The following is an 11,280-nucleotide window of genomic DNA, read 5'->3' on the forward strand; positions in this document are numbered from 1 at the left end:
TTTACGACTTTTTCACAACCGTCTCGGTCATCCACCGGTTTTTATATAATCGAGCCGTGTATATTGTATGAACATGCGCGTGTTGCATTCCTATATATGCAATTGTTACTTCCATGCATCAACGAATATACTGCTTTGATTAAAGGTATTAGGCACCTTATTATTTAACGTTGTAGCTTGTAGCTCAAAAATTGATTTACTGCATTTATTGTAATTTTTTTATATCTTTTATTTTAAGAAACGGTTTTGAACTTGCACTGAGAGAAATGATTTTGTTATAGGAAACAAATCAAGGGAAACCAATTGTGATATTTGTTTGAAAAACGATTAATTAGTTACTATTGCAAATTAATTATTTCTTATTCGTCAATGTAACAAATAATTAATAGTATCGCTTGTAAATAAGAGGCACATATACATCTATAAAAGTCGTAGATGGTCGCAGGGTCCCAAATCGTAAGAAATTGACTGATTCTAGTCAAGTATTCTCCCTATAATATTTGACTGTGATTGATCAGTTTCCTACGACTTAAAACTTCACGATCATCTGCGATTTCTATATAAATGCCTAAAGTCTATCCAAAAGATAGGTTAGATTCTATATAGTTTGCTTCTCTCTCTGTTACTAGTAATTGGTTGGTATGGGGCGCCGAGTGGCTCGCCGCTCAGTGCGATTTACTCGTGATCTGTAGATCCGGGTTCGATCCCACTTGCGCCCCATATACGCGATTTTTCACGTTTGCCATTCGGATTCGGCGTTAAACTGTAGGTCCCCTCGAGTGTTGACAAACTCTCTAAGGAGTAAGAATGCAAACTACTTATATCAAATACAAAAACATGAGCGAGCCTTTGCTCCCCGAAGAGGCTCTAAAGCTAAATTGATACGCATAGTACTGTGACCCCTCAAAAATGGGGTCGGAAAACCAAACCCAGGGAATATACTAAGAAGCTAAGAATTGGTTGGTATAGCAGACTAGCATCAATCATAACAAACCAAATTTGTTGTCACATATTTACCGGTCACTTGTTAAAGGTACTGTTAAATTAACAAAATCCTTTCTCCCAGTGTGTGTATAATGCTTATAATCAATTATAGATAAAAGATAAAAGAAGTCGATAAAAGAATTACAGAGATAAATGAAAACAGTAAGATAAAAGCACCAGATATAGATGAAGCACTCGGATTATTTATTATATTTAAATTAAATTATTTTTCATGTGACGTATATATTACAAGATTCTTTAATATTTTCTTTATTTTTTCAAGTATTAATTTCTTTTTGATTACAAGCAACAATGCTACATATTTTATTGATGTCATTAACTGATAAAATGTAAGAAGTAAGCTAAGATATGTACCTTTAAAAATTCATTTAATATAGACTAACACAAGGATTGCTTTATAGCTTTTATATAGGAGGTAGTAAACAGCATTAGATCTTATAGAAAAAAATTACAATCATGCTCAGTTGAAATTAAATACGTTCGCGGATATCTGTTTATGATAATATTTTTATCACGTAATGTAAGCGGTGATATCATTAAACTTGCTAAAATTTTACAAATGATGCCAATTCAAAAATATTTATCTGTTTGGAATATTGAAACAAAATAAAATAGTATGCACATCCACATGAAAATTTTAAGTGTTATTGTTCATAATTTAATTGTATTGTATTGTTGAGCATATATAATTTTTATTTTTTATTATAATTTTAATGTCATTGATTATAAATATAAACTTAAATATGTTAAAACTGTATCATAATCCACAAAACTCTTGAACTGAATGTGGATTATTAATTTTGTTTAATTTATATTACGATATGCAAGCACAAATAATTTTCATTATTCTTACGGAATATATACGATAACGAAAAAGGATAAAGCGTTTAGAGAACCGTAATTAATATATTGGGTCTAATTGTGAATAATTTTCATTACCTAAATTACTTTGATTAAAATTAAAAAATATAAAATTGAAATGGTATAAAACCATCCGTAAAGTAATCTTTTATATGATCACTTATAATTACCTATCAAATATTTTATCAATTGTTCAGTATCATTTTGAATAAAAATATGAATTTTTATTTTAAGAGTGATTCACAACTAGTGGTCTTACTCTATAGGTGCTTATTTCTTTTGATTAGAGCTGCATATCAAATAATAGAATACACGCTGTCGCGGAAGAATTAATTAATTGTCGTTGTGTAGAGAAGAGGACAAGAAAATCAAAGAAAATATGTAATTGTTGAAGTGAGCGGACTATGACCATTATTCCTCCTTCACCCTTTTCCATTGCCGCATGAATGCGTGAGAAAAGTCCGCAGTGTTCAAAAGTCCCGGGAGGTGATATATCATCTGCGGATGATAGCGCCGTGTGTCGTGAAAGCCATTCGTTTCAATGCGTGTATTCATGCCGCGCCTAAAAGCTTCGCGTATTTCGCTTACTTTCTTTTTTTTTTCTCTACGTACGTCACGTCCTACGCGATGCACCTGTACTACGTTGATTTCCGCAATCATTAACGTCCAGAGAATTCCTTCCGATCAGTCCAGAATCGCTTCGTACCTTTGACACTTCGTTGCGACACTTTGTCGCGGAATTTACGGGTTTACGCTGCGACTCGATTACACGCCACGTGTATCATAGTAATACACGAATTCGCCCCACGTTTTTCACGTAAATTGAAAAATTCCACTGTGATTTAAACCGCAATCGGGCCTATTCGGTCGCAACACGAATGAATCTACCGCGATGGCAATATTCCGAATTAATGGATTGAATTTAGTGAAAAAAGAAATAGATTGCATACAATAAATTAAGAATCGGGTCAAATGATGTCAACCCATACTTTGCAATATTGCGTAAGTTGGAAAGCAACGATTGTTTGATTCGCACTGTGACGCGATATGTGTGCACGCATGTCGATAATATGAACGAGTTAATCGCGGTTGTGGCGTTTTCCGCTCGCTAAATCGTTGCTGAAAATCGGAATATAGTCATGTAATCCAAAGCAGATGGAGCGCGAAAGCCCAGCGCACGAAATAAAACCTGATTGAAACGCGATAAAATGCAACAGATGTGAGATTTATTGTCGCTTTGAGCGATTACTTTTAATATCCTATACTATTAATAACGATGAAAATATTATGTTATTCAGAACATTAGAGATATTTGATTGAATTCCTTTTATCTTTTTTTGAAAACTAAAGGAAATGCACACATTAAATTCCTAGATTACTTTTACAGTAATCTCCGGATTTACACGATATATTTTTACACAAATTTGAATATACATGGAAACGATTAATTATTTTTAACGCAAAAAGAGAGATAACGCGAAACATTTGTGTTTGTTTCAAGTATTAAAAAATGTATATTTGGAATTACTCTACATAGCTGGAAAATTTATGTTAAATTTGTAATATTTTACATGTCCCAAACCACTTAAATTTTTGTGTTAATTTATCACAAGATGAATATGTTAGGAAGTAACATGAATATTATATTAGCATAAAAAAGGTACACTGACACAATTTGTAAGCAAGTTATGGAAGCATATTTTTTTAGTAAAATTAAAATTTATAATATGTTATAAATTAACATATATATTTTATTCATTTCTCTTACAATTTACGTTTAAAAATGCATCATTTTTATGTTATTTGTTCAGTTACTTATATAAATTGTGTTATTTTGACTCTAAAAAATGGTGAATATCGATTTAATATAAAATATTTAAATAACAAAAATTTAGTACAAAATTTTAACAAGGACTTGATTGGATTGGTTTTAACAAATACAAAATATTCTTTATTGTATACTCTTCTATCGAGCGATCGATATTCCCGATCGTGCGAACGCGATTGTATTCAACTCTACTGTATCCTTGCGTTCGTTCATCGAAGCATTAGATCGTTAGATTTGCCCTTCGGCAAATTGTGGAGGTCTATCGGCGGAATCATCTCTGTGCGCTCTCGTGATGACTGTATAATAGAACCTCCGCTGCGCGATAATGATTGGACATTGACGCTCGCGAATACTCGCTAAAGCAAATCATCGCTAGACAAGCGCCATCCAGCAAATCAGGAATATCTGATATCTCTCGGCGTGAGTAATCCGTAATCGGGGTACGATCTCTTAGAAAGTAAATTACATTTCCGTTAGGAACAATTGCGCACGAAGAAAAGCTATTTATAAACAACGATCGTTACTATATAATTTTCATCTCAATGACAGTTTTATGTTCTCCGTGAAACATACACTACCCCTCAAAAGTTTCAACACGTCTTATACTTTTGTTAACAGTTCCATTTTTCATACATAAAATATGGAGTTATGATATGGTGTATCTACTTCTGTATTTTTGGTCGCCGAAATATTCAATAAAATTGCGAACTGCCGAAAAATTAATATAAATGGAAAATTAGATAAATTTTTTAAATAGAGAGAGATGTTACAAGTATTTTTGTATCAGTTTTGGAAAGAAATATTGATTAAAAATTTTGCGTTATAGATACTAATAAACATTTAACGATTAACAATAATAAGAATGGTATGTAAACTGTATTTTCGCAAAGATTAAAGATATATTACACATATTTTTAAAATAATGAAAAAGCTATAGGTTATTCTAGATTACATTTAAAAGTAATACAAAAAATTTAACAATGGTTTATCATCTGGATCAAAAGTTATTATTTTTAATAAAAAGTAATATTTTTGTACTCTAATAGAAATATATGGAAATGTATTTATAAAATAATTACAAAATATTTTAATTTTTTAAAAGTATTTTATATAAATATTTAAATTAAATATTTAAAATGATTTATGTAAATTTACATTGCAATGCAGAAGCTAGTTGTTCTATAAAAAAACAAAATATTAATTTTTTCCAAGTTTTCGTAACTAATCTCTTAATTACAATGAGACTATATAGTAATTTTGAAGATTTAAAAGACTTATATAAAAAAAAATTGAATTTTTTATCATTTGTTTTTCAGTTTTAGTTTACAACAATAAAAATAATGACAAATAAAGTAAATAATAAAAAGTGTTATTTAAAAATAGAATGTTATTAACACAGAACATAAAATCATCATTTTGCAGAATATAAAACTGTCATTGAGTGAAAATTACATAGTAACGATCGTTGTTTTATAAGTAGTTTTTGTATGTATATAACTTATTTAAAATATAAATATTAATACACTTTTGTAAAAATGGGTGCAATACATCCTTAAGCATCAAATTAAACACAAATCTTTTTGTTTAAGACACTTGAGAAACTTACCGATTAAATGCCAAGAGTTGGATTTTTGTTATCAAAACTCAAAGATATTAGACTTTAAGAAAAAAAAATCTAAAAAAAAAAAGTTTTTCCAGTTTCAATAAAAATATGTAATAATAAATTCTAAAACAATACATGCAAACTATATTCATATTTTATTCTTTATATTACGGAATATTTCCATAAATGGAGAGTATGCTGAAATTTTTAAACGGTAGTGCATTTTGATTTAAATCTTTCGCAATTTTTACCTATGTGCTAACTGACTCAATATTTGTCTATCTACTTTACATTTCGAATAATAATAGCACTATAAAATTTTGCACGAATAAAAACGGATATTTTCGCCATGGGAAATCCGTTGCTAAGAGCACTGCATGCTTTTCTCATTTTTGCCATGCCGTCGCATTGTTATCGGGAAAATAGCGCAGCAGTATACGGAAGTAACATGGCTTACTTGGCGGTAACAAGAATCACGTTCACAGCCGAGAATTTACGGTTGGAAACTCGTGTCTAGCATGAACGGTGTTTGCGAGCGCGGCTTACAGAGTACTTAACATTTCGGGCTTAACGCCGAAAGTCCGAGATTGTCTTCAGGCGTCGATCGATGGACGGGCAATCGGCGGAATCACCGCCTGGGCACCTTCGGGGACTTTTCTGTTCGGTCAGGAAGTTTGTCCGACAGTTCGGACGTAGCGCAGTGTCTAGCCCTTCATTGGACCGCAAACTATGCAACGTGATTAGCTTAAAGTTCAGCAACTGCGATCGTTCCCACATCGCCTTCGGACCTTGTCTTTTCTCGGTAACAAGTGGCTGTAACACTTTGGTCATTAATTAGTGCAGTTCCTTGTGATATCTTGCCAGAGTCAGACATAATGCGGTCGTTATTATTACTTTTTAACGTATTATTCTCTTAAACTATTATTCTCTACTTAAACTCTTTACTTAAACGTATTTCCTCTTAACTTATTTAAAATAGATAAAGTAATATTTAAATTTAAATAAATTAAAAAATCTTTCTTATTGTTAGAGAAATATTTTACGTCTGCTTGTTAAATATTGTATGTCAATTTATTATTGTCTATTTTTTTTATTAAATTAAAGACGTACGCAATATTTAATAATAGTTTTAAAACATATTTTCGAGAAATATTTATTTATTTAAGTTCTTATACGAAATCTGCCTGATTTGGATTTCTCTATAAATGATTTCTTAGTTTAAATGAGTTTTATAATAGTTTTTAATTTTTATTTAGTGATATATTATTGGTATTAATAATTTTAATGTAACTCTCTAATCTTAATACGAACGCATATTTTTTCCACCTTTGTAAACAAAAGCCGCAAACAGAACGTTGATTCTCATTCGGGAAATGACAAGCGGCGCTACGGTAATAATTAATTAGCAAGCGCAGTCGCGTATCTTTCGATGATTGGATCCATGATCGCGCATTTTCACGCTTGCGCATTCTCATATCTCCAACGGATTATGTATGTACGCGTACAAATAAACGCGATATTATATCGCAACCAGCGGGAGTAAATCTGATGCAGCGTGCATCCTGAATATTATCCAACATGATACTGTGTTTATTACTACCTATTTTTGCGGATACGTTTGATTTAATGACTGTGCAAAATTGTTCTGCTGCGAACCACAACGCCATGCATATACGAAGCTAAACGAAGTTTTACGAAAAACGATACTGGGTTTTCGTGTAGCATTTCTTTGAGAAACGCCACGCCATATGTTCCTAAAGTGCAAGTGCAGGATAAATGGCGACGAAGAGACTGCATCGCGGTTTTGCGATTCACGGCGATCGGAAGAAGTGGTCGCGCGAACTCTTTTATGTCTTACGAACACCACAGTCACGAGAATGCCACTTCCGGTACGGCGCAGCTTCAGTATATGCGCTGTGCCATTTCCCTTCTGGCTCTTCTCCTGCTATCGGAGAGTGCAATTGCATCGATGCAACCGAATTGCTCGACGTTTTACGCTCCTTCCTCCTCGCCCACTAAGGCACGTCTGATAAAGAAAAGTATTAGTGCTTGTAAAATGCTCTCTCCTTTCAAGCTTTCACCTCTCGCACTTGTTTCGATCGGGCGAGAAAAATGATAGGTTTCTCACTGGGTGGATGTTATAAGGACAAGTAGAACTCTCGCAGTGATAAATCTTACGTTGAGGACTTACGATAAAATGGCTGTTATCGTGACGTACTTATCGTTTATCTTGAAAATGTGAAAATATGGTCCGATTTTGAAAATTTTTTATAATCCTTAATACACGATAATTTTCGGTACTTTATTATACACGCGATATGTCGTTTGTGAATTATTTGTGTCCTGGATTAATTTTCATTTATACATTAACAAGTATATAAAAATTATTAATCGATTCTTACATATACCTTGACATTTTTAGAAAGTATTTATAAGATTGTGTGTATATTTAAAAAAAATATACAAATGTGTGTTATAATTAGTTACTTGATGATAATATTAATTTAATATTGATACCATTCATATAAAATATTTGTTTGAATAGTATCAACTCATTTACTTACAATAAATAAATATTTACTCAATAACATAATAATAATTAAATTAAATTAATGTACTTAATTTAATATTACAAATTAATAGTTTTATATCAAAAATATCTTGATATTTAGTTAATATTTAATTCGTACTATATTCAAACAAATGATTCATTTATTTTATTGTTAAATTTAGTACATTTACCTTTTTAATGCAAGACATGATAGACGTTATATTAAAAGTAAAAGAGTGAGATAAAAAAGAAATCGATATACCTACTGCGCTCGATAGACATTTACAATATTAAGAAACTCGAATTTTTTTTAAGATTAACGATTTAAAATTGACTTTTTCGACGTATAAGGAGGTGTGACATGTTCATGTCATGTTATACCAAGTTAAAGGCACGCAATTAAGTTTCGTACACGCGATTTAATTGCCTTTATTTGAACCAACAGTTTCTGGCTTCTACTTAACAGAAATTGAACTTCCGAAGTAGGCCGGGGTATAACTTGCGCTATCCTTCGTGCTAAAACTTACCTTAGCGGTATGAGTGTATCATTAAAAGTTTCTCTTTCCGGTTTGGGCCTTATAATGGAAATCATGTGCATGCGCAAATTTGTATCATATATATAAGAATGACAATACATCGTGCTGATATTGTCATCATCAAGCCTTTTTTCCTTCTGAAACTAACAAGTCACCTTTTCTTGTATTGTTGCAGGTAAGAAATGAGAAAATTGTTTTCTCGATTGTGTGTATTGCATTCGAGTTGCGAACTATCCCAGCGAATCGTCTGATTCGGAGAGGTCGAGTGAAGAAGGCGGATAGGGGTAAGTGAGTAACACATTGCTAAGCTTCTCAGCAAGTGGCGCAAAACGGGGCGCGTGTGTTGGTTACTGGCAAGAGCTACGGGCTTTTTTCGGATCCCGATGCAAGCTGCAACATCGCCCGCGCGTATAACGATTCAATTGTACTGCCGGACAATGCGTCTGAAATCGTGTCGCGCTATTTTTAGCCACCTTTACCTAGCGTGCAATCAAAGCGACCGTCATTTCGCTCTCGAAACGATTCGACCGAATCGTGCTTTTTTTCACAAACCCGATATTTGGTTAGAAATAGAACATAGAATAATACAGAATAATTGATCGCTTCTATAATATATAACATGCCCCCGATTTTGAAGTCAAACCCGAAATTGAAGATTAAAGGAATAGATGGTATGATCGACGTACTTATATAAAAAATGTCTTGAAGCATATATTTTAAAGTTATTAGAAATATCTCTGATAATGATATTAAACCAAATGCAAGCAATATAAAAAATATGCCTTTATACATCTTTTGCGCTATTCACGCGTCAATAATATTACTTAAAATAAATATTTGTACACATTAGTGGAAAAGGTAACTCGTGGCATTGTGTGTTATCTCGCGGACGTAAAATTGCAACCGCGTTTTTATATTTGAAATGGGTTTTAACGCTCTGCCGGTACGTGCACGGAGAACAGTTTACACAATTTTGTTAATTACAGTGCGCCGGAGAAAAGGTAAAAAGAGTAGGCGCGGAAATCCCTTAGCCTTTCCTCACAGTGTCGAATTAACTCGCTTTCCTCCTTGCAAAAACGATCGGAAATGGCGAGTATATTACGAGCGTAATCGCCGTTAATTACTTCTTTCTCCTGTTGAAATTGCACAGATGAGTAATTTATGCTAAAACAGTTACGCGAAAGTTCAAATCCCGTGGAATCATATCGAACCGGAAAGTTTACGTTAACAAAGTTTATTTCCGTTCTTGCAAGTTTACGCCCATCTAAGGGAAAGAGAGAGAGAGGCAAATTGGTTGACCAAATCGTTAAGAAAATAAATGGATTGCGATAGGAGTCGTCATTCGTTTTCGAGTTCCATCGCAAGCGAGATACATCGCCGGTTAAATAAAAACAGCGAGAAAAATCGAGGCAGAACGACGACGAATACGCTGACCCGTGCGTCAGGTGGCAAGAGATTCATGATCGCTTGCCAGGTCACAAATGACGTCGTTACATAAGTACAACCCCACCGAACTCACTTGCCAGGGTGAAAGGCGTCCTTCAGTGCAGCCGCAGTGACCATAATCATTCTACAAAATTACCAGAATTTTCCGCGGCGAAGCAATTTTTTCTCGACATGTAGGACATACTTTTATACGGCGTATAATTCTGTTAATTTTCGAATTTGCCTGAATTCTTTTTAGAACTCGAAATTCTTATTTTACAAGATTTTTTACACGAAAAGAATTATTTTATTAAAGTATTAAAAAATTTATCCAGATACAGATCTGAAAATAATTTTGTTGGATTACTAAAATAACTATGTATGAAACTCAAACATGATAAGCAATGCTGCAAAATATTTTAACATTTTAACAACTAGTTTGAGTGTCCTACAATTATTTTGATGATACAAACACAATTACTTTCAGCTTTGTATCCAGCTAAATTTTTAAATACTTTTTTCAAAATCATTTTTTTCGTGTATTATTGAATTACTGTCGAGTAATGACGTATCAAAAAGACGAGCGTTTCGCGCAAAACGCGATTTAACCAAATGTAATCCGACGTAACGATAGAATTACAGGGATTCAATGTAGCACGTGATCAGATTGTTATTACACGCGTGTTTGTAATGCGATAATTCTCATATTGTCGGCAGAATCCCGATACGCTCGCGTTTCATACAAAAAAATTAATCGAGCAATCTATAATGTCAAAGAAAGAAAAAAAGCAAACGGCATTCATCATTTAATTAACAATCCGCGAAGCTTTTACTGAAAGCAGCACTGTATGAAACGTTACTTCGCGGAGTAAATAATTATCGATTTCACCCAGATTCTTCAACGAAGAGAAAAAAATTCATTGCTCGCCGTAAAATCGAACATTCAGCCGGACAGCCAGAAATTTTTATGGAGTTCGCGAATCTCTTAAAACGAAGATGAGCATTCATTAAATACGTACGTGTCTGCGGACACTCATCAAGGTGCGCCGAATAATTTTACGAACGTAATTACATACGCGCTCGTAATCGTAAATAGTTATTAAAGCGAATAATTAGCCTGTTCAGCTTGAATTTCGTGGAATTTGTTTCCGCGACGACCGTCATCTTAATCGTGCAATCTCAGCGACGAAAATCCTAATTTTTTGCGGCGCTTATTTAAAATAACGGTATCAATCCCGTTTTGCCATTTAATATATGTTTTTAAGATAAGATATTTATCTAGATACATAATCTCTTTCTATTATGAGCTCTCGTTTCACAAACGATTTTAAATCAATACGCTTCTAAAAGAAATTATGTGTAAATATAGATATATAGGGTGGGGCATTTTATTCGCTCCAGGCGGATATTTCAAAAACTAAGAGAGATACAAGAAAAAATTTTATATAAAAGTTGTAAGTTTTCTTGGGGG

The 11,280-nt window shown here is 33.0% G+C and overlaps 1 long non-coding RNA gene across 1 annotated transcript in view; it reads right to left on the bottom strand.

Annotated features, from left to right (window-relative positions):
* Nucleotides 1-693: 693 nt before the first annotated feature.
* The window catches only part of LOC108761884 (uncharacterized), a 17,689-nt gene continuing 7,102 nt past the window's right edge, over nt 694-11,280 (bottom strand). Inside the window, exons 2-3 of the long non-coding RNA XR_001940146.1 lie at nt 2,500-2,504; nt 694-792 (exon numbers count right to left, since the gene is read on the bottom strand). This is a non-coding gene — a long non-coding RNA (uncharacterized LOC108761884). The remainder of the gene's footprint in view (nt 793-2,499; nt 2,505-11,280) is intronic.

This window comes from Trachymyrmex cornetzi, unplaced genomic scaffold, assembly GCF_001594075.2.
Source record: "Trachymyrmex cornetzi isolate Tcor2-1 unplaced genomic scaffold, Tcor1.1 scaffold270, whole genome shotgun sequence".
NCBI lineage: Eukaryota > Metazoa > Arthropoda > Insecta > Hymenoptera > Formicidae > Trachymyrmex > Trachymyrmex cornetzi.